A 25,716-nucleotide genomic window follows, 5' to 3' on the forward strand; every position below is an offset into this window, starting at 1 on the left:
ATATCTCTGTACGCCTCACGGCCGATTCACACTACCACCGAGCGCCGTCTACCCGCAATCCCTGTCTACTATACTCTCGTTTGCATCTCAGAGATTCCCATAGGAGGTCGGACGTCTGTCGTGCATTCGCACTGAAGTAAGTGGATCCATTGTCCTGCCAGGCTTATCAATTTATGAATACGTGATGTCTGTTTCTTCGAAAGAACAGACTCCATGTAGATCCCGCAGCTCTGAAACACTATATGTAAATGGAAGGGGTATCACTGCTGCCAGTATGAATGTAAGGAAGACGTCCGACCTCCTGTGGGAATGATATGGATATGGTGCCAGTTCTTTCGGGCCTGTCCGAAAGAACAGACACCATTGATGACCTACAGCTGTCGATAACGAAATTAGAATTACAGCGTTATTACAAATGATTGAAGCGATTTCTCAGCTCTACAATAACTTTATTATTTGAGATATTTTCACAATGCTGTGCACACACATACAAAAACTCAAAAAGTTTTTTTAGGCATTCAAAAATGTTCGATATGTGCCCCTTTAGTGATACGGCAGACATCAAGCCGATAATCAAGTTCTTCCCACACTCGGCGCAGCATGTCCACATCAATGAGTTCGAAAGCATCGTTGATGCGAGCTCGCAGTTCTGGCACGTTTCTTGGTAGAGGAGGTTTAAACACTGAATCTTTCACATAACCCCACAGAAATAAATCGCATGGGGTTAAGTCGGGAGAGCGTGGAGGCCATGACATGAATTGCTGATCATGATCTCCACCACGACCGATCCATCGGTTTTCCAAACTCCTGTTTTAAGAAATGCCGAACATCATGATGGAAGTGCGGTGGAGCACCATCCTGTTGAAAGATGAAGTCGGCGCTGTCGGTAGCCAGTTGTGGCATGAGCCAATTTTCCAGCATGTCCAGATACACGTGTCCTGTAATGTTTTTTTCGCAGAAGAAAAAGGGGCCGTAAACTTTAAACCGTGAGATTGCACAAAACACTTTAACTTTTGGTGAATTGTGAATTTGCTGCACGAATGCGTGAGGATTCTCTACCGCCCAGATTCGCACATTGTGTCTGTTCACTTCACCATTAAGAAAAAATGTTGCTTCATCACTGAAAACAAGTTTCGCACTGAACCCATCCTCTTCCCTGAGCTGTTGCAACCGCGCCGAAAATTCAAAGCGTTTGACTTTGTCATCGGGTGTCAGGGCTTGTAGCAATTGTAAACGGTAAGGCTTCTGCTTTAGCCTTTTCCGTAAGGTTTTCCAAACCGTCTGCTGTGGTACGTTTAGCTCCCTGCTTGCTTTATTCGTCGACTTCCGCGGGCTACATGTGAAACTTGCCCGCACGCGTTCAACCGTTTCTTCGCTCACTGCAGGCCGACCCGTTGATTTACCCTTGCAGAGGCATCCAGAAGCTTGAAACAGCGCAAACCATCGCCGAATGGAGTTAGCAGTTGGTGGATCTTTGTTGAAATTCGTCCTGAAGTGTCGTTGCACTGTTATGACTGACTGATGTGAGTGCATTTCAAGCACGACATACGCTTTCTCGGCTCCTGTCGCCATTTTGTCTCACTGCGCTCTCGAGCGCTCTGGCGGCAGAAACCTGAAGTGCGGCTTCAGCCGAACAAAACTTTATGAGTTTTTCTACGTATCTGTAGTGTGTCGTGACCATATGTCAATGAATGGAGCTACAGTGAATTTATGAAATCGCTTCAATCATTTGTAATAGCCCTGTATATTAATACCTTCAGCTGCTCACGGGCGTTGATATATATCAACGGGGACACACCATATCCATACAAGTTCTGGCAATACCGGCCATGACCTTATTCTGTGCGGATGCACATATATTCCCCGAACTCTTACGGGACTCGGTAAGAATGTCTTCCACGAGTAATGAGTGTGTTGGGGTGGGACACTACGAATGTAGTATGTGGACATACAAGGTGAGAATGTGGGTCTCGTGGTAGGCGTGCGCGAGATAGTCCCTGCAGTCGCACTATGCTCTGTGCCCTCGGTGGCTCAGATGAATAGAGCGTCTGCCATGTAAGCAGGAGATCCCGGGTTCGAGTCCCGGTCGGGGGCACACATTTTCACATGTCCCCGTTGATATATATCAACGCCCGTGAGCAGCTGAAGGTATTAATATTATTCTAATTTCGTTCCTATGGGAATCACTGAGTAGCGAACGGGAGTATGATGGACAGGGACTGCGAATAGGTCGTGCTCGCTGGGAGTCTGCATCGGCCGTGGGGCGTACTGAGACAGTCCGTGTAGGTGCGATACGCAGTGTCCCGGATGGCGCAGTAGTGACCGCCCCTGCCTAGTAAGCAGAACATCCCCTGTTCTAATCCCGGTTCAGTACACATTTTTCGCCCGTCGCCTCTGACTCCACTTGATGTACTATTGCACCTGACAGCACTGATCCCGCTTCCATTTACATTGAAACACGTATGTATTCATTACCAGCGATGGCGAGGCATGACAGAATCTCTGACCAGAGAGTTATTTGTCGTGGCTAGTCTGCGCTTGACCGCGCGAGACGACAGTAGTAGCGTGTAGTGAGTCGGCAGGAACAGTAGCACGTAGCGAGTCGGCAGGAACAGTTGTTGTATGTAGCGAGTCGGGAGAGGTAGTAGTCAGTCGGATACAGTAGTAGCGAGTGGACGATTGTACTGAGCGGACGTCGGCATGCGTCGGCGGCGTGCTCTTCTCGCGACTCTGGTCACGGTTCGGGACGATGTATATTGTTATAGAAGGTAATGAAGCAGCATTGCGCAAATCTAATAATGTATGTTGATTGTAATTAATTTGTTCAAAAAATGCCCCAATAATAATTTTTTTATAAAGTAACTTTTTTAAAGAAAAACATTCATTTCAATTTAAAGAATATTTCCTATGCATTTCCTCCAAGAATTAAAATTTAATATACGCCAGCATTGCACGAAGCTGTGTCGGTAGATAAGAGCAGATATAGATGCAGTTTATTGAGGTAAGAATTTTGCTTTTGTTATTCAGAATACAGGGCCGAAGGTCAGCGCTGCTGTCCTTATAAAATTTATCAGGTTTAATTATTTCACAGGGCTGAAGGTCAGAGCTGCTGTCCTTATAAAATTTATCAGGTTTAATTATTTCTGTTCAGATGTTACATTCAGTTCATGGTTTATTATCTAATTAATATTATGGTGGGTTTAATGTTCAATCATCATTCTTTAATTTTGTAGGGAAGTTAACATTCTGGTACATTTTCATTATCATTGACATTTTACTATTTTCTGTGGGGAGGTTACAACATATAGTGTTCCACAGCTGCGGGATCTGCGTAGCTTCTGTTCTTTCAAAGAAACAGACACCGTGCGTTCATATAATGTGCGTTAATTCACCAAGATGATACCTCAAATTGAAGTGCTATGGTTCTCAGTGATTCACTGATTCACCGTTGCGTTGTGTGTACGGAAATACACTGATGAGCCGAAACCTTATGGCCACCTGCTTAATAACAGGTTGTTCCAACTTCGGAAGGCAATACAGCCACAATTATGAGCAGCGTTGACTCAATAAGTCATTGGTAGGCTTCCAGTGGTAAAAGGCATCAAATTTCTAAGAACCAGTTACGTAACTCCCGTAAATTGTAGGCTGGTGGTTTGTGCGTGAAGCTCATACACGATAGCATCCCTGATGTGTTCCATCGGATTCAGATCAGACCAATATGGTGGCCAAGACAGCAATGCGAGCTCAGGCTCCTCAGACCGCTGTGAGACGCTTCTGATCTTAATAGACGGAGAGTTATCGCGTTATAAGTTACTTTCACCGCCAGGAAAGAAATGAAAAAAAAAATGGTTCAAATGGCTCTGAGCACTATGGGACTTAGAACTACTTAAACTAATTAACTTAAGGACATCACACACACCCATGCCCGAGGCAGGATTCGAACCTGCGACTGCAGCAGACGCGCGGTTTCGGACTGAATCGGGCAGAACCGCTCGGCCACTGCGGCCGGCAAAGAAATGAAGGGATGCAGGTGGTCCACAATGATGTACGCGTAGTCCACGTGGTCACGGTGCCTTCAGTTACTATCGAATGTCTCGTGAAAGCCTAGATGAATGCCCGCCACAGCATAATATTGCATTACCGGCATGCCTTCGTGGGCTGGTGCACATGACGTCGTATCCAGACACGAGCATCAACCTGGAGTGATTAGAAATAAGATTTATCCGACAAGGTGACACGTTACCTGTGATCCACGGTACGCTATAGAAGATTCCGTGTCAACTGCAGTCGTAATTGACGATATCGTTAGGTCATCACGGGAAGATGTCGGGACAATCAGGTGCAGCGGCACACGTGCAAACAATGCGTGATGAAAGGCTTGCTCCTAAACACTTGTGTGTGCACGGGAATTGTGCTCTGTCGTCATATCCGTCTGAGATTGCCGCCCGAACCGACTAACGGAGTGCGCACGCCTCCGACCTCCGCGCTCTGTCTTGAGGCATGGACCTCCAACATGTCGCCTTCCCGTGGTTTCACTTCCTCCAAGCACTTTCCGTACACGCTCAGGACAGTGGCACGCGAACAGCCGAGCAGCTCCGCCGTTTCCGTGGTACCTATTCCCAGGCGTCGGGCCGTAACATTCTGCCGTTTGTCAGTTGTTTATGACGGCATATTTCCCATTTGCGGCCCTTGTCATCGCTAGATTGATTGTATGCTCCACTTACATAGTTTTCTTACCGTATCAAATGGTTCAAATGGCTCTGAGCACTATGGGACTCAACTGCTGAGGTCATTAGTCCCCTAGAACTTAGAACTAGTTAAACCTAACTAACCTAAGGACATCACAAACATCCATGCCCGAGGCAGGATTCGAACCTGCGACCGTAGCGGTCTTGCGGTTCCAGACTGCAGCGCCTTTAACCGCACGGCCACTTCGGCCGGCTCTTACCGTATCACATACCCTCAGCGCCACTAGGTGGCATTCAGTGACGCGGTGCGCAGTGGCCATAACGTTTAAGCTCATCATAAAAAAACTAAAAAAAAAAAAAATATAAAAAAATAAAAAGATGCTGTTAGGTTAAGTGATGCACAAAAACTGGCACTACCCCTTATGTTTTAAGCACACAGTAATTATTACTGCCCTTATGCGTTGATGTTCCCACGTATATCCGTGTCATCACAGACTTCTATCCACGAAGTGAATGTTACTGCGGATAGCCGCATCCACTCCGGTGCCTAACAATCACTTTTCGTTTTTACACTAACTGCGATGCAAAAAAAGTATTTCATGACAATACTTTCTTAATATTTATAGTTTGCATCGTTGTCGATACAAACTGTAAGTACTCACAAGTTATATTTTCCGTTTCCATAAATCAGACCCTGTCGGTAATGGCAAAAATGTACCTAAATATGTACGGGGAAGAATCGTACAATAAGAGCGCTCTGTAGCTTAAATAACAAGCGGAATTTGACTGCCATTATTTATTCTGCATGCATGGCTGTTGGTAGGGCAGGGTTATGTGCAGGATCTGAATTTTTCCTATTCTGAAGTATACACATTTGTATTATTCCATATTTATTAAAATTCACAAGATAAAGCCAATCTGTTATTCATATTTATGAAAAAGTTGCGTAAATATCGAAGACGGCGTAGTACGGCTATTAATTTATATCCCAAGTAGTGCTTCAGATTTACATATTTAATATTACCAGTTGTCTTTTCGCAGTATTCTTCCTTTTTCCTCATGTTTCCATACATCCATCTCTGGCAGATGTGTGTCAAACCGAAGTCAAAAGAGACGTAAGTCTTACTTTAATTAAATAAAAGACACGTTATTGCAAGCAATTGTTCCATAGCTATCAGTTATGCTATTCTGTACGCTTCGGCAAAATACTACGTTCGCATTGTGAATAAAAAGCTGCTCCTTGTATTTAAAAAAAATCTGCCTTCAGAATTTTAACAGATCTCATACGCTGAGATGCCTTTCTCGGTAGCCGTTGCAATAGCTACATTCGTCCTGATAGTTTCTCTACGACCTCAACAGCTAGTGCTTCCGTCAGTGGTAGTATACTTGTGCAACTCTGGACATATTGTCATACAAACAAACAAAAATGTCATTTCATTTTCTTAAACATTTTTTCCTATTTTAAATATATACACTCTCCTTGCCCCGTATTATAAGTGATAGTATTTACAATCGTAATTTATTTCCGAAACACACTCGGGAATTAACATTGCTTAGGGAATGTGTGTGTGTGTGGGTGTGTGTGTGTGTGTGTGTGTGTGTGTGTGAGAGAGAGAGAGAGAGAGAGAGAGAGAGAGAGAGAGAGAGAGAGAACGCTGTAGGATTTCATGGCAAACTGCTTCTGACACTCCCTGATTACGGTTGTCGTAGCCATAGAAACAGATGGTGGGGATATGGTCCACCTAGCCTATCACAGCAGTTCTTCCCATCACAGTCGGTTCTTTCAAAATGCAGACCACTAAATTCGTTTGATCTCTTCTCTCTGTGTTGCAGCAACAGGAGCATGTGTTGGGCTGCCCTTATCGTCAGAGTTAACTGATGTCCCATTACACAATAGTAAAGCCGGACATGTGAGGCCATTATCTAGCTTCATTATGTCCTTCAATGTACTATCTATCTGTGATAATTCAAAGTGATTTCCTTTCATGATTATACCCACCCAGACTATAATTCGCTCAGTTTATAAACATGAGAGTTGGTTATTCGTATGTGGGTAGAATCACTCGTTACGTGGAAACGGGACTCTCTCTAGGATATCACCATAGTCAGTGTACCGATACAATCTGTTCAGGCGTTTGGTAACGTTCAGTGGAACGCACTGCTCGTGTTTCCAAGAATGAGTTTCGACACTGTGCAGTCGTTGTGAAATGGTGCCTCAAGCACTAACAAGGCCTGAAGCAACGTGTGTACAAGCAACGGACCTGTTTTGTTTTGCCTCTTTATCTAGGCAACAAAACTCCTCTGTCTGTTTTAAACCACAAAAATCCTCTGTGATTGTCTGGAATAGTTGGTCAGCAGTAGCTTTAAACATATTTAATTTGTCCAAGCCACCAACTGCCGTCCACCCTTACATTCAGATTTAACGACGTTTCAACTTCATAGCCGGCCGCTGGGGCCGAGCGGTTCTAAGCGCTTCAGTCCGGAACCGCGCTGATGCTACGGTCACAGGTTCGAATCCTGCCTCGGGCATGGATGTGTGTGATATCCTTAGGTTAGTTAGGTTTAAGTAGTTCTAAGTCTAAGGGGACTGATGACCTCAGATGTTAAATCCTATAGTGCTCAGAGCCATTTGAACCAACTTTTATAGTCCCTTTACGCAAAATATCTCACTGACACCTGCGGAGTCGCCAAACATCACGACGACAGTAGCCGGTTTTCCCGTTAACTGAGCTCCGATAACACTGATGCCCGTACCACTGGTCGTACTATCTGCTATGAACTTCTAACAGTAAAATCCCTTTCAACTGCTATGTCACAGTGTACTTATTTAAACAGTTCTGTAACACTTTGGTGTTGCATAAGGAACTTCTCATAAGGCGTGATTGACAAAGATACTTGCTCAGTTTCCAGTTCATGGGTACTAAAGAAGACAGTGATAAACATAGTTTATACGAAGAGACGCGTATATTACATAAACTTTTGGAGCAATTACGAAGTCAAGCTTTTACGTCCACAAACTGGTTTTTATGGAAAACGTTTTTAAACGGAGAAAAAACGCCTAACATAAAAGAATTATCAAACAGATAATGCTAGTTCCACGCAGCAATGCCTATGTGGAAATACCTGAATCATTTGTAGTCGGAGGGCAGAAACAAATTGAGTGTCGATATGTTAAAAGCAGAGTTATGCATCCGTTGTAATTCGAAGTTTGCAACATGCAACGATCAGTAAATCAAGGGTAACAAAATTTTCTTCAAAGCTGTAAATAGCAATAATAAATATAATTTTTAATGTTTACTAGGTGTTTTACTGTGTTCACCACTCAGCTTAGCAAATCCTTTCGCCAGACAATGTGCAGTAATTTTGTTAATTTAATCTGGCAGCCCTACGTGTCACCTACGTACCTACGTGATGTCGCTGACGGATACATTCTTGTTGAATTTGTTTGGTGTTTGGGTCATCGACGACAATGAAAATGACGATGGTAACGTACATGATTGAGATGATGAAGATTATGCGGACGATAGTATGATAGTGATAACAGAACAGTGTACAGTCCGAAGGCAGCCCATAAGCCTAGTTCACTCGAGTAGCGCAGAAAGAATTGTACATCTTAATGTCTCTACCCGACGGACAAATAACAAACAGCCTCACGCGTCATTATTCCTTGCGGTACTGCGATGACATTTGGAATTTAACTGAGGACTTTAGCACTGTCTGCTTTATGAAAGTCCGTGCTGACCACTGTACCAAAGTTTGAAGTGAATCACCCAAAAGGGCTACTGCAACGTAAGAGGAAATGAAGCTATCTCCACTCTTGCAAAAGAGGCAGTGGACCGTGCGATGAAGAAATATGACCTAGTTTCGCCAGAAAATACACTGCGGGATTTACAGCTGCAAAACAGAACCATCTGGAACAGAGAAATGCGTCTTCTCTGCCGATACAGAGGACCGATCTACGTGATCGCGCAATATTTCGTAACACAACCTCATTCTTTAATAATGACCTTAACTTGGCCACTAAGATTCACGTTTCTTCAGGTATTCCATATCCAAGTGAAGCTACTCGTCCACGATGATTACATCCTGTAAAGCTACTAAGCTGCGGAGATGTTGATTGCTACTTTTCGCTCGCTTAGTCCTAGACAATGCCTATGTGATTAGGAGCGGGTGGCATAGCGGCTCTGTCGAAGCGCAGTGGGGTACCTGAGTGTTCGTCAAACTAGAAACGTTTTCGAAAAACTTGTGTGCTTGTGGTTCCATAAATTGGGAGTAATTGCTAAAAGAAATCTTACCATAAAACTTGAGCTGCATGAAAAATATATTTATGGTGAGGTTCTAGTCGAGAAAGACGGAAAGTTTAGGTGTTTTTACATGCAACGCTTGCTTTTATTAAAATGGGGTTGTACCACTTTATTATAGATAAATTCGTATAGGGGAAAAAATTATCTAGTAATAAATTAAAATGGCGGCTGCAGCACTTGTCAAAGGGAGAACCGTCCTACTATACGCGAAGGATTGTACAGACCCGTGATTTTTTCTAAAACCCATAAAGATAGAAAATTCTTAAATTGCAATGATTTTTTGGGCTATCACGATGGAGTTTTGCAATGTATTTCGAAAAGAAAAATGACGGTTACTTTAAAAACCTGTCAATTTCTTCGGGATGTTTTTCTAAGTTCAAGTGTTGAAAAAAATAGTTAAATTCGAGTAAAAGCAGCTCTCGCTAAGGACACTAGATTTAGATATCTTTCATTTAAGAAAAAATCAAATAAATCGGTTAATCTGTCGAGGCTCCAGAGCGCTTCGCAGAAACATGTTGTTTAGAGAAAAATGCGTTTAAAGTTTGAAGTTACAAAATAATACGTTGTTTTAAAACGTACGGTTAATGTGCGATCCCTGGCCAATAGAGCTGCTGTATTTTTTCAGCCCGGGCTCTTTTAACGAATAGCTCCACAGCTGACACGCGTTTCCTGTCAGATAACTCCGCGAAGTTTCCTCTGTTCACCTGTACGAGAATTCCTAGCACATTCATGGTCAGTAGAATAGATGAATAGCATTCGCTGAATATAACAGCAACGAAACATGCTCCTATTTCAACAGTCTCCGTTCCGTCATGAGGATGTTTCGATATCAGTTTCTAAATGCACGCGTTGAAGCTTCCGTTGTCATTTTGAGTGTTGACAGCGGCGCAAGTTAGAAGCAAATTTTCATTGGACAGAAATTCGTATACTGATAGAATCTTTCCTTGAACTAATTCATCGTGCGCCTACATTTGTCTATATTTAGGTCGGCTAACAGTTCGATTCAATACACTGTAATTCTAAAATACTTTCACAATCAAAAAATCCTTTTGTAGGCAAAAAAAAAAATCCATATTGTCATCCGTGTTGACCTCCCCTTAATTACCAGACCGGTATTCGAGCATCAATGCCGTCTTGTACAGAGGACAAACAACTAAATTTATTCGTATCGATGTCTACAGCATGGTCAGAAAGAGCCTGAAAAGCTTGTAATGATGCTGCTGCGGATGTTGTGCGGAGGGATACTTGTTAGGGGGAAAAATGTGATTTGTTGCGCCGTTTCCGAGTTATTTAACATTGAAGTTCGCTAATCATATCGTCGAGTGCGCAGATTCAAGCACCCTGCCAGAGACAATGACGCTAAACGTGTTCTTCATTTGGTTTTCTCAAACCTAGCAAACGTAGCTTTTACCCACGCAACTTAAATTTATTATTTCCGATAAAGATACATTTTAATCGGCAGTGAGCGTCTGAGTTAGTGGTAACTCACTGATCCACAGGTGTCTGTGCATTACGGAATTTTACCAAGTGCAAGTGCTTCAATTTGCTCGCGAAACGGCCTGATTGGTTGACTTCAATGCTGAATAACTCGGTAACGGCGCAACGCATCGATTTTTTTTATTAACAAACATTCTTCTGTACAACCTCCCCAGCAGCACCGCTACAAGTTTTTCAGACTGTTTCTGTCAGCCTGTGTACCCTAAGAACATTTTGTTTGCATTACAGTAGCAATAGGAGGGCTGTTCGAAAAGTAAGGTCCGATCGGTCGCGAAATGGAAACCACAGTGAAAATCAAAAATGTGTTATTTGCAACAGTTAGCTGCCCCTTCCAGTCTCTTCTCTACGTAGTTGCCGCTCAGAGTGAGATAGCTGTAGTAGCACTGTACCAACTTTCTAACCCTCGTCATAGAAAGAAACTGACTTTGCTTTCTGCCAATTCTCTACGCTGATCTGCAGTTCGTTGTCTGTACAAAAATGTTGTTTTTATAGCCAGCGGTTCATGGGAGCAGCGCAGAGGGGGCTGTATGGCGTGTCACCAAACATCTCCCATTGCAACGCTGCAGGAGTGTCCTCTTTGCCCCTGCAATTTGCGGCCGAGAATTGTCAGAAGAAGGAACTGCGCTACAGTTACGTTGTGTGGGTTGTATGAAATCAGGCAAAATCTCTCACAGGCCCTCGTACTTGGCGGGAGACACCATTTTCTAGGCATCTTTACGTGCTCATTGTGCGCTCAGAACTGAAAAGAGCGACATGACGCGGTCGACGAAAATACTAGAGACACTGCCCAACATTTCGTTATCGATCAGCCCTTACATTGCGAACAGTCCTCGTATAAGGTTACCATACTTGCGTATTGTGTAAATCTGTATTAGACGACTTGTATCCCAAGTATGAAATCTTTGATGTTAATATTGATGTGGACTTAGAAAACACAGAATTCCACAGCTGTTCTAAACCTAATTACAACCATGTCTATGGTATCACGACATAGTCTTTTTCTGCCTCACCTCTGTGGTACACGGGCTGTCGTGTGTTAATCTGTCATACGATAAACTGCTAAGTTTCCTGGTCGTATTACATAACACTGTCACTCTATGAAAACATGGAACTTGTGGTCATGGCAAAGAGTCTTTGACCACAGCTCTCTAGTTATTTCTAAGATAATAAGTAGATACATCTGTGACATGCACTCACTATACCTATTGAATACAGCAACTGGGTAAAAATGTATAATGGCAGAATCTAATCACAAGGAAACAAAAATGATGTTAACTACCAGTAACACACTAAGCAAAATGTACTTAATACAACAGAATCTGTGTCTGCCGTACGGCGTGGTTGTCAGTTGGGATCTGGTCCTGTGGATGAACCAACATATCTTGTCAAATTTAGTCAATTATACACACAGGAAAACGGAGAAAACTCTTACCCGATCCTATTCGGTTGAAATATTGTTAAATTTCTCTATATACGAATGTCGTTCAATAAGTAACGCTCCACATTTTTTAAAAAATTCATTAATATACAAAGACAAACGTCCTTGTTGGTGCTTCACATTTGCTTCTGTGCGCCGGTGAAGTTTCGAACCGTTCTGGCTGATGGTGAAGCCGTAGTACAGCGTCAAAATGGAGTCTACATACGACTCACGATACAAGCAGCGTGCTGTTATTGAATTCTCGTGTGAAGAAAAAGAAACCGTGGAGAACATCCATAAACGTTTTTGTGCAGTGTATGTCGATGCTGCAGGTGATAGGAATACAGCTGGGCGATGGGTGAAGAAAGTTACAGCCTCAGGAAATGCAGAAACAGAGCTCCATGATTAGTCATTCTCGGGACGTCCTGTCACAGCCACTGCTCCAGACATACTGAATCGTGGGGATGCCATTATTTGTGGGTCACTTAAAGTTTCTCTACGGGGAAGACACTTTGAAGTTGACGAGAGTGTCAGTCATGCAATGAAAACATAGCTACGCTACAGGATAAGAGCTTTTACTAGCAGGGAATACATGTTCTTCCACAACGTTGGCGCACAGCCTTAGAACGTGATGGAGACTACATGGAAAAATAGGACATGGACAAGACATGTTGATATATATTGTCACCAAATTCTGTCTCTTAACAATAAATATGTTCTGAGAAAAAACACGTGGGGCATTACTTATTGAACGAACGTTGTACATATTACTTGGTTCAAGTGGTTCAAATGGCTCTGAGCACTATGGGACTTAACATATGAGGTCATCAGTCCCCTAGAACTTAGAACTACTTAAACCTAACTAACCTAAGGACAACACACACATCCATGCCCGAGGCAGGATTCGAACCTGCGACCATAGCGGTCGCGCGGTTCCAGACTGAAGCGCCTAGAACTGCTCGGCCACACTGGCCGGCTACATATTACTTCATAACTATCTGTTCGGTAAGAAAGCTGTCTGGCTGTTCCGTTATGTGAGCCTATATCTCTATTTATCTTAGGACATTTAGTAATATATCTTCTTCTGCCTTTTGCAGAATGGTGTTGTTCTTAGTGATGTCATTAAAAAAATACCTGCACTTTCGTAAAAATGTACTAAATACTGAGGCACTGAATTCACTAAAATTAATGTGTTCTGTAGACTTCGTTTTGAAATATCTCCTCGCTAGCATAGCATTAAAACTTATCACGGGGCAACGTATATATATATATATATATACACTCCTGGAAATGGAAAAAAGAACACATTGACACCGGTGTGTCAGACCCACCATACTTGCTCCGGACACTGCGAGAGGGCTGTACAAGCAATGATCACACGCACGGCACAGCGGACACACCAGGAACCGCGGTGTTGGCCGTCGAATGGCGCTAGCTGCGCAGCATTTGTGCACTGCCGCCGTCAGTGTCAGCCAGTTTGCCGTGGCATACGGAGCTCCATCGCAGTCTTTAACACTGGTAGCATGCCGCGACAGCGTGGACGTGAACCGTATGTGCAGTTGACGGACTTTGAGCGAGGGCGTATAGTGGGCATGCGGGAGGCCGGGTGGACGTACCGCCGAATTGCTCAACACGTGGGGCGTGAGGTCTCCACAGTACATCGATGTTGTCGCCAGTGGTCGGCGGAAGGTGCACGTGCCCGTGGACCTGGGACCGGACCGCAGCGACGCACGGATGCACGCCAAGACCGTAGGATCCTACGCAGTGCCGTAGGGGACCGCACCGCCACTTCCCAGCAAATTAGGGACACTGTTGCTCCTGGGGTATCGGCGAGGGCCATTCGCAACCGTCTCCATGAAGCTGGGCTACGGTCCCGCACACCGTTAGGCCGTCTTCCGCTCACGCCCCAACATCGTGCAGCCCGCCTCCAGTGGTGTCGCGACAGGCGTGAATGGAGGGACGAATGGAGACGTGTCGTCTTCAGCGATGAGAGTCGCTTCTGCCTTGGTGCCAATGATGGTCGTATGCGTGTTTGGCGCCGTGCAGGTGAGCGCCACAATCAGGACTGCATACGACCGAGGCACACAGGGCCAACACCCGGCATCATGGTGTGGGGAGCGATCTCCTACACTGGCCGTACACCACTGGTGATCGTCGAGGGGACACTGAATAGTGCACGGTACATCCAAACCGTCATCGAACCCATCATTGTACCATTCCTAGACCGGCAAGGGAACTTGCTGTTCCAACAGGACAATGCACGTCCGCGTGTATCCCGTGCCACCCAACGTGCTCTAGAAGGTGTAAGTCAACTACCCTGGCCAGCAAGATCTCCGGATCTGTCCCCCATTGAGCATGTTTGGGACTGGATGAAGCGTCGTCTCACGCGGTCTGCACGTCCAGCACGAACGCTGGTCCAACTGAGGCGCCAGGTGGAAATGCATGGCAAGCTGTTCCACAGGACTACATCCAGCATCTTTACGATCGTCTCCATGGGAGAATAGCACCCTGTATTGCTGCGAAAGGTGGATATACACTGTACTAGTGCCGACATTGTGCATGCTCTGTTGCCTGTGTCTATGTGCCTGTGGTTCTGTCAGTGTGATCATGTGATGTATCTGACCCCAGGAATGTGTCAATAAAGTTTCCCCTTCCTGGGACGATGAATTCACGGTGTTCTTATTTCAATTTCCAGGAGTATATATATATATATATATATATATATATATATATATATATATATATATATGGTGGTAGTTTCTCCTTATGCAGATGGGTACCAACAAAAAATTTTCGCAGTCGGACGACAGAGTTGATTATTGAAGTTCCATGAGAAGAACCTGTATTTGTGTTTTAATGATTGCCACCACAGTTCACGTATAATGTCCTTGGAAGACTATCCACCATTTCGCGCTGACAGGAAACTAGCTGCCATTCCTTGAACTTTTTCTATGTCCTCCGTCGATCCTATCTGATGCGTATCTCACACCACACAGTAACACTCCTGAAGAAAGCGGACAAGGGTGGTGTAAGCAGTCCCTTTAGTAGACCTATTGCACTTTCTAAGTGTTCTGTCGATGCATAGCAACCTTTGGTTTGCTCTCCCGTCGACATTGCCTGTGTGATCATTCCAGTTAAGTTATTCATAATTTTAATCCCTAAGTATTTAGTGGAACTTATAGCCTTTAGATTTCTGCGCTTTATCGTGTAACCGAAATGTAGCGGATTTCTTTTAATACTTATGTGGATGGCTTCATACTTTTCATCATTTAGAGTCAACTTCTGCATTTCGCACAGATCTCCTCCCGCACAGGCCATGAAGGCCCAAATGTACCGACAGTCCGCCGTGTCATCCTCAGACCACAAGCGTCACTGGATGCGGATATGGAGGGGCATGTGGTCAGCACACCGCTCTCCCGGCCGTAGTTCAGTTTCCGAGACCGGAGCCGCTACTTCTCAATCAAGTTGCTCCTCAGTTTCACACAACACAGACATCTTGTCTAAATGATTTTGCAAATATTTTTGAGCGTTACAAAATGGTAATGACAGCATCATCTGCAAACAACCTGAGAGGGCTTTTTGTGAAAAATGTCAACATTCTGAGTTCCACGTCCGTGCGAGGGCATATTTCTAAAGAGATTTCCTGCATTCGATGTTAACAAATCTTTCTTTTCCAGTAACCCTTTTATTACTATGGTCTGCCGTCGTGTAATATCCTCTCTGTTTCGACAATCGTCAGTTACTTTTCCGCCCAAATAGCAAGGACTCCTAGTATCTCATTTCATATCTCGTCTTCGAGCACAGCCCATTTACGCTTTTAACATTACTGCTTTGAATCTTTCCGACATCACCCTTCAGAAGAGCTCAACAACGATCAGTACTCTGCAGTTATTGCGTTCACCTTTTTCGTGTCGCAGACAACTTTGACCACTACAGTCGTCGGTTTGTGCAGTTGGAATTAGTGAGTAGGTGGGCCATAAAATGTCAGCTCACGTGGACAGTGAGAGTGGTTTGGGAGGACTCTGTCGCCCTGACAGTGTGTTCGGCTTCGTCTTGCCGGGCGCCGCGCTCTCGGCCGGTGCTCAGGGCGGCGCGCGTGTCCCAAGGCGACGCGGGCCTCCGCTTGCTGAACACGTCGGCTCTGCTTGCTGAACACGCCTCGCTGTGTCCGTCTAACGCCTCGCTACTGCCTGATTCTGAGACGAATCCCCAACTCCGAGGCGCGCAATGCTGTCACCGTGACACGCTTTCCGTCCCCTATTACAGGCACTTTTCAGTACTGTACCCATTGCTGATGCGAATGACGTAGCTGTGCTCTGGACAAATGAGGGCCGAAGCTTTTCATTTTTGATAACCAGTAATAAAATACAAAGAAAAATTTCTGAGTGGCTCGACTTCGCTTTTCACAGTTTTAGCTAAGAGACTAACAGGCAAAACATTAAAAAAAAGAATAGTATGAGGAGAAGGGAAGGTAACAACTAGTAACTCCACCCTCTACCTTATTTTTTTTTTTAAAGATTCGATCTTCCGTGTACAAGACAGCTTTAAACTTAGTTAGTTAGTTAGTTACATGTTCTATAGTCTGATCTGATCCATTATAAATGGTTCTGAAAGCCTGCGACTGTGAAAACGATGGGTTTGTTTATAAATAACTCATCTGCTACCAGTCACGATTTTCTTTATTTTATTTTTCGCACGACGCGTTTCGGGAAATGATTCCCATTTTCAAGTGCATTTTTTGTGTTTGTTATGTCATTCCTATGTGATGTTGTCGATGTGTGAGATTGCCGACCGCGGTAGCCGAGCTGTTCTAGGCGATTCAGTCCGGAACCACGCGGCTGCTGATGTCACAGGTTCGAATCCTGCCTCGGGCATGGAGTGCCGAGAACCATTTGATGTGAGATTCTGCTTCATTTATTTAACAGCCAAGAACCTTGCCTCAAGAAAACTGAATTCTATAGGAGATATGTTGACACACTACTGTTAGTGAAAGAAAATACCAAAGAGATCACAGACATTCTAAATTACTTCAATAATCTACATGAGAAAATTAAATTTACAGTGGAACATGAGCAAAATAAAAGCATCAGCTTTCTGGACCTAAATATTACGAGACACAACAATACATGCACATTCAAAATTCATAGGAAAAACACAATGACTGACACCCCAATCCCTGCATCCTCATATCACCCAAATATCCATAAACAGGTCAATGCTACATAGGGCAACTAAAATTCCGCCGGCCGGTGTGGCCATGCGGTTAAAGGCGCTTCAGTCTGGAACCGCGTGACCGCTACGGTCGCAGGTTCGAATCCTGCCTCGGGCATCTTTGTGTGTGATGTCCTTAGGTTAGTTAGGTTTAAGTAGTTCTAAGTTCCAGGGGACTGATGACCACAGATGTTAAGTCCCATAGTGCTCAGAGCCATTTGAACCATTTTTTTGAGCCAACTAAAATACCGTTGAACCAAGAAAACATGCAACAAGAAATAAACACAGTGAAAAAGATTGCAGTTGCCAATGGGTACAGTGCTTCTATGGTTGACACAATCCTATACAAAGTGAAGAAAGAGCCAGGTACTAACTGCACCACAGAAGAAGAAGAAGAAGAAGAAGAGAAAACAAATGTATATCTAGTATCCCATATATTGGCAATGTATCACAAAAGATTGGAAATATTTTCAAAAACACAAAGTAAAAATTGGGTTTCCTACATCTAATAAAGTACAACAAAAACTAATACACAATATAAAGTGTAAGCATGATCCATACTCAGACTCTGGAATATACAAGGTCACATGCCAGGAATGCTCCATGTTCTACCTAGGACAAACAGGCCGAAATTTCGACACCAGGTACACAAGCACATAAAAGCCTATACACACAACAGACACACTACATCAGCCATAGCTACACATGTACATAATACAGGACACCAATTTGGAAAAACAGAGCAAAGTGTCAAGGACATTAGATGGATTTGCTAGAAGAACTGGAATATATTCCCATTACAGAAAATATGAAGGTAAAATATTAAATGAAAAATTTGAAAGTGAATCAGAGAATTTCTTCAGAGGTTTCGGTAGCATACTTAAATAAAAATAGTAACACTTAGAAATAAGCACAATTGTAAAATAGACATAAGTAAATTATGATCCAAATTTTTAAGGTAAATAACCTCTGTACAAAAACATATCATACTCCGTGGAAGACTTATAATGTCATCTCTGTTGACTACTTGTAAGAACATCTGTGTCACTGTTTTGTTCATGAAAAATCTTTTTGATGGTTAAAAGTGTACAACAAGTTGTGTGTAATGTTTAGTGTGTGTGAGACTCTGCACAAATGGACCATAAGGAAACTGTAAGTATAAAGTCTTCTAAATTTCGCCACTAACTTCACAAAAAGATCGACAACCAACTAAAAACCGCGTGTTTTCTTATATAGTGCAGTAAAGTCAACAAAATGAAGCAGAATTTCACACATCGACAACATTACAAAGGTATGACATAACAAACACAAAAAACGCACTTGAAAATGGGAATCATTTCCCGAAACGCGTCGTGCTAAAAATAAAATAGAGAAAATCGTGACTTGTAGCAGATGAATTATTTATAAACAAACTTATCATGTTCTATAGATTCTATTATCGAAATTAAACGGAACGGGTCGGTTTAGAGGATGTGTATAAGCTCAACGGACAAAAAACTTAGTCACCCCAGTGCGCACGCGAACAGCGACAGTCACACGCTCAACTGACAGCACACTGCCTCTACGTGAGCCAAGGTGTAGCGACCAGTTAAGTCATTTTTGTTTCATGCGGACATTGCACGTGAGCATGGGTAAATATAAGAACGTGACGGAGTAGCAAAAAGGGGCAGTCGTATTTGCAGTGTCACATGGCCATACTGTGTTTTTGCTGGATTTGTTGGTGTTTCGCGGTGGACCGTTCAAAGTGCCTACATGCAGTGGTGTACCACAAAGGGCCCCGAAATGTGACATCAGAATTATCTCGGAAAAAGATCTTGACTGCAAGGGACCACAGACGTGTTTCAACACTTGCGAATCTAAATCGCTTCCAAATACGACAGGAAGTGCTGTAGGGAGTGAATGAAGATCCTTCTCCACCTGTCAGAAGTAGAACGTTGCTGCGGCAACTAGATGCAATGAGCATTTGAACTCGTTCTCCTCGCAAGAGGCCACTGGTCACACAGGCACAAAAAGATAACAGCGAAGATCATTGGACTGGAAAAATATAAGACTTATTTCTCGAACATTCTCCCAACTATTACAGCTCGACTGGCGTTCAAAGTAAAATGACTTTAATCCCAAAGAAAATCTGTGGGAAATATTGAAACAGTGAGTAGAACGCCGACTTCAGCATACCGGAAACTTGGCGGAACCGCTAGATGACATCATCAGCGCGTGACTTATCTGGATGCGATATACCTACACGCTCTTCTGGAATCACTTCTTAGCCGCATCCAGGCCGATCTGAAGTACAGAGGCGTAATTACGCGGTATTAACTGATGCTTCTAATGATTTCTCTGGGTTGGCTAGTTTTTTGTCCGCTGAGCTTACAGATTACTTTTTAAATGAGTTAACATTGACGTTAAGAATGTAAAAACTTTGTGGTTGAAGATGAGAAACCATAATCATGTTAGTTTATTACTTCGGGTTATTCACCGATAATAACAAAAAAAAAACAAACACACAAATCATTCCGGAACCATGCAGCTGCTACGGTCGCAGGTTCGAATCCTGCCTCGGGCATGTGTGTGTGATGTCTTTAGGTTAGTTAGGTTTACGTAGTTCTAAGTCTAGGGGAGTGATGACCTCCGATTTTAAGTCCCATAGTGCTTAGAGTCATTTGAACCATTTTGACGTCAGAGCTCCTGAACTGTGTGTTTTACAATCAGATGATTTTGGACTTATAGTCAGTTGTTCGTGTAGATAATGTATGAAAAATGCGTTTCGACTAGAATTAATACAGCTGTAATACATCAAAACATCATACTTGATGCTGAAGTTGTGCCGCATGAGCAGCGAAAATGTAGTAATCGATAAGCTTCCTTTCGTTATTTTATGGGACTGTTGATGATAAAAAGTTGCGAAAACGTTTGAGCTCGTGTGTACGTTTTGTTGGAAGTCACTAAGGCTCTTATTCTCAAATACTGGATGAATTTAGTGTGGATGACTTGCGCTCCGTGACTTACGCTGCCTCAGAACATATAGAAATCTCTGATATTGGACTTTGACTTACTCTGTTAAATTATAGAAGGATAGAACCTAGAACAAATAAAATTTGCAGGCATTCGGGAACACTAATGATAGAAAATAAGAGCTGCGTGCAGAACAAAGGACGCAGAATATCCTTGGTTTTGAAAAGGCGAAAGATTTGTTGACAGCAAAAACACTTCCGACAGAATTAAGACTAAGATTCACCAAGTGTTTTGTTTGGCCTGTAGTTATATGGATGGCATTGAGTCGTAGACAATCAAAGAAGAAAGAGGAAAATCACTTGGATAGTTCTGAAATGTGGCTAGGGAGGAAAAGGCGAAAAGTGAAATGAACTAACGTTGTGACGAGTCAAGAAGTACTTCTAAAAATGGGAAAGGAATGAAAGCTAGTGGAAATTATGCGCACGAGGGAGGAGTCTTCACTGGGACATACACTGCGAAGAAGTGAATGCAACGGAAAGTCATCCAAGGAAAGAGGAAAGGTAGGGGCGGTAGAGAAAGAAGAATACCTAATGCCTGATAAAACTGAAAGTAGACAAAAGTAACAGCGGATAAAGGAACAATCTGAGTACAGAAAAAAACGGAGATTGTCCAGACTATACCTGTCTTATATCAGAGCAGAAGATGGTTCGAAGGTTTAAATGTGACTTAACGTCACTGCAACGAGCTTAGTGACAGTGTCGCAGTTTATTTCACAGTTTACGTGTATTTCTACGGCAAAAACAACATACAGTGAAAACAGCTTAAAACGAAACAGCGAACTCAAATATTTTTTGGTGTTTAATGATAGGTACTGAATAATAAATAGCATTCGACATAAATGTTTTCTGGGTATGGTACCGCGTCATGTATAAAACTACTGCTGGAGAAAATCAACGTTTCGGCCACAGTTGCAGCGTCCTTTGGTTGTTTTTCTCCAGCAGATTTTTTTATACAATATGACCCGGTACTATACCCAGAAAACTTTTATATCGACTGACGCTGGCTGCGGAAGCCTACGCAGTTGTATAAATGAATATCACCTTATTTTGAACTGGTTGTATTTTATTGCAGCAACTCCTTTCTGAGCTAATGACAGCTTCAGTAATGAATAATAAACATCATTTTTTCCTCTTGTGTTGTAGGTGTGATTATCACTATTCTTCTCAAATTATGATGGATTGCTTATGAGCAGTTTCATTGTCGAACTAAACGTTTAAAAAACCTCTGAAACGACGTAGATGACGCTGAGAGAAATAATGTAATATTAGACACATGGGGCGGTAAACGCGGGGAAATACCCCAAAAGTAGATGAAAAATGTTGAACATATGACGTCATCACATGACGTACCTCGCCGCACGTCTAGTGGTTGGGCCTACCTGCGAGTATTCACTTCGGTGTTGTTACTGGTCTATTTGTGCGGCCTCAGTGCATGGAGCTTACGGTTCGATTCATGCGTCTAGCAAGCAGTATTTTCTCACTGCGTGAGACAATTGAGGTATTAATTTATTTATCGATCTCTAGCTCTCTGCTGGGTTATTAGTAAATACAATACACAAAAAGCTATCGTATTGCGTCATAAGTAAACGAGTATAAGCTTTCGAATTGCTTCATTACCAGTAAATGAACTATGTACATTTACTGCATAATTTCTGTAAACAAAAACATTTGAACAACAAAAGGGAGTGAGAAATGGAAAGAAACACAAAATGAGAGGTACTATTGCTTGGTGACAGCGAGCAATAATTTTTGTAACTTCTGTATTTACAACAAATCACATTTTCGAAAGGTGTTAGAAATTTTTCACCGTTTGCTTCATTGCAATTATCGCATCTCTCAATCATTCCTTCACGCACGCGCTCGTAAATACCTTCCGTACTTTGGATGTACGTCACATGTTCAACATTTGTCATCCCCTTTTGGCATATTTTCCGCAATTTGCGGCCCCATGCGTCTTACATTAAATTACTTGTCTAAGCATCTTCTACGTCACCACGGGGATTTTAAAAAGTTAATAGGAATCATCCTGTATGCATTGTGATAGTGCAGATAAAATGCCTAAGTCTTTCCAGACGTTACGACGGGGTTTGAATACAACAAATTATTATTACTGCTGGCTTTCATATACTCACTACTTTGTTCTAAGTGAAGAGATACCACAGAAAATCATTCCGTAAGACGTTATTGAGTGAAAATGTGCAAAATATGTCAGCAGGTTGATTCGTTTGCTTGCAACACTAGCAATTATCCCGAAGAACTAAATTAGCTGAATTTAATTGTTTGAGACGCTTAATAATATGCTTCTTCCAGTTAAAGTTTATATCAATATGTAAACCCAAAAATTTGGAACATTCTACACTTTTTGCTGACTCCTGGTAATGCGCTACATCAATAGTTGGTATGATTCTATTTGTTGTAGGGAATTGAATGTAATGTGTTTTCTCAAAGCTAAGGAAAAGTTCGTTCACAAACAACCACTTACTAATTCTTTGGAAAACATCATTAACAATCTCGTCAGTTGCTTTCTCCCTGAGGGGATTTATTGTAACCTTAATTTCAAAATGGTTCAAATGGCTCTGAGCACTATGGGACTTAACATCAGTGGTCATCAGTGCCCTAGAACTTAGAACTACTTAAACCTAACTAACCTAAGGACAGCACACACATCCATGCCCGAGGCAGGATTCGAACCTGCGACCGTAGCGGTCACGTTGTTCCAGACTGTAGCGCCTAGAACCGCACGGCCACACCGGCCGGCTAACCTTAATTTCGTCTGCAGAGAGTACCAGTTCTACGTGAATGTTACGTAGGAGGTCATTCACTTGTATAAGGAATAGAAATGGACACAGTATTGAACCCTGTGGAATTCAGTAATTTTTAGACTTAGAACGCAAACTAACTTTAAATACCTTTCATTTTAAATCAATGCAGCGGAACGTTTATGATAATGTAGAGTGAACCAGAACACCATCGAGAAAATTTCAGATTTTGTTCAGGGATATTTTCGGAGTATGTTAGTATAAGGGACCACCCTCCGTCTCTGGTGTCTCGTTATAGATTAATTGCATTTCGTTTTATTTCAAGTGCTCATTTTTCTTTTTATCTGCATTGCACTGAGAACATCTACATAACACTGCAATGTCGACGAAATTCTGTGTCTCTCGTTTGGAAACGCGTGTTCCATTCGGTCATGGTAATTGTTGTTGTTGACAACACTAAAGCCCACTTTACTCTTCGACCTCAAGATTGCATTCGTTGCTGCTCGATACTGTTGCTTTTTTTTAAACGTCGAGTTAGTTGTTCGGTAATAGAGACACACAGCACAACGCATAAGTTTGCTGATTGAGAGATTGCCGAAATGCAGCTCGTGTATGGTTTCACTGAATACCTGTGTCACGGCTTTTGCATTGATCTGTGATTTGTGTTGTCGTAATGCGAATTTTTCACTGTTATACAGGTAATTTCCCATAAATAAAGATAACTGTCGCGATAAACTGAATGAATCGTAATTGAATCATTACTCTGTAACGAGGCACCGGAGACCACGGGCCCCTGGTACAAAAATGCTCAGAAAATATTCACCAACAACCACTGAAATTTCGTCAGTGGAGTTCTGGTTCACCCTGTGTAAATACGCATTTTTTAGTAGTGGCAGAAACGGATTTCAAATAGCTTTAAGAAACTATATCTACTGCATTATAGTTTTCATGGGAAAATAGGTTAATGTTTCTTGCGATGTCTTTTTCAGCATAAAATCTTCAAGAAATTATTCGATATCGCCCATTGTTTTATAGAACTCTTCATCTAAATAGTTGCGAGCGCATCCTTTTTCTGCATTCCTGAAATAGTGTGGACAGGAACTGCAGTGTTGGTTTCATTGGCAAATCGACGTCCCCTTCATCTTTGGAGCTTAGAACGATCTCCAAAATGTCTACGACAGTTATATTCGGCGCTGTACACGCATGTCATCATCGACTGTGACAAATTGATCCAATAATGCTGTAGGGAACTCTAGGAACGTAGAAGTGTTTCCAAAAATTAGATTAAATGTGGGTTCACTTTCAGTATTCCCTGATCTTTGTGGCTCCAAAGAATCTGGAACTTTGGAGAATCTCTTATGGCGGAAACAAATTTTGTGCGGTTTTAGCAGTGAGGTTAAACTGACACGGATAAAACCGATATAACCAGAAACCAGTTGTTTCAGCGATAACCGCCATCCCTACAGGGCATATACTAATTACTGGAGTGGTCGTTGTAGTTCAATTGACCGGCCGGCTACACATTAAGCCATTAGATTTTTGTTTATACGGTTGGATGAAGTCTGGTGTGTACAAACGGAATATGAATACATGAGATGAAAAGCTTGGTCGTGCAGGAACGCTCAGACAGGCAACACAACATGTTCTCCTAAAAGCGCACAAATGCAATGAGACTGACGGTGGGATATTCGAACATTTGTTGTGAACTGAACGACAGTTGTAATGTGAGGTGCACGATAATGCTTAGAGGTGAATGTCCGAGAAATGTCTATTTTTCTGTCGATACTTTCTAAAACCTAATGCGTAAACCTCACAATGTATTGAATAATAGGTAAAATAAATAACAATTTACGTTAAATGTGTCTGCTTCTATCAAGAGATACGTCACACAAGAGTAACTTGTTTCAAAGCAAATTTGTCGAAAACTGGTATATTGAGAACCATGGTTGTAATACTACAAGGTTTATAACTGAAACAGCAACTAGCCACTAATAAAGTTTAACAAGGTTTTTTTTTGGATCAGGCCATGACCGGCTTCAAATTTCTTACAAATCGGTCTTCAGACTGTTGTTACAGGTTTCGTTGGTTTTTTTGTTGGGGACTCGTTTCGTATCCGTTATTGGTTTGCTGCATTAGGATGGATAGAAAGATTTTTGTTCACTCTTTGGTAACATTTCCGAGAGATTTAGTGCTTATGACCTCTATCAAAGCATTTATGAAATCGTTTAAAAGTTATTAAAACTCGAAATGTGGTGAAGGCTTACATGCTATATGATCCTGTGCGAAGAAATCGCCCCGTGTTTTTGTTGTGAATTTTAAAATCAACACATTTGTGGACGTGCACTATGCTAGTTCTGGTCAGTTAACTGAAAACGACTCAAACGACACCTGTCACCGTTTAATGTCAGCACACACGATGAACATTTCCAAAGCGTGGACCAGCTTCACATGAGCAACATAAACAATGTTCGGAGACCGAGATACATCGGCATAAGAGCATTTTCTCTTAGTATATTCTGAATGGATAAACAGTGTCATCCAATGCATCCTTTGTAAATAATTTCCAAGAGGTCTTCTCATCGCTTGAACTGACGTTATATTCCCATAGTCCAAGATAGTCGTAGTGCTTTAAAATTTGTTTCATAAAAATATTTTTCATCCATCTTGAATGAATGCAGCACAAACTACTTATACCTTTAGTGTTAAATTCACATTTAAATGATTTGCGTAGTCTTATTTTATAATGAAAAAAGGCAACCATAGAGTCAGTGCTCAATATTCACTTTATCACTATAATAGAAAACATATCCTATTGTGGTTATGTACTGC

General features: G+C 42.4%; 1 protein-coding gene and 1 non-coding gene across 2 annotated transcripts in view; both read left to right on the forward strand.

The window, feature by feature from the left end:
• Positions 1 to 25,716, forward strand: part of LOC126095459 (lutropin-choriogonadotropic hormone receptor-like) — a 669,001-nt gene that overhangs the window by 28,714 nt on the left and 614,571 nt on the right. The gene's annotated exons all lie outside the window — the stretch shown is intronic.
• On the forward strand, positions 2,021 to 2,094 carry Trnat-ugu (transfer RNA threonine (anticodon UGU)). Its single transcript has one exon. It is a non-coding gene; the product is annotated as a tRNA-Thr (tRNA).

Source organism: Schistocerca cancellata, chromosome 8 (assembly GCF_023864275.1).
Source record: "Schistocerca cancellata isolate TAMUIC-IGC-003103 chromosome 8, iqSchCanc2.1, whole genome shotgun sequence".
NCBI lineage: Eukaryota > Metazoa > Arthropoda > Insecta > Orthoptera > Acrididae > Schistocerca > Schistocerca cancellata.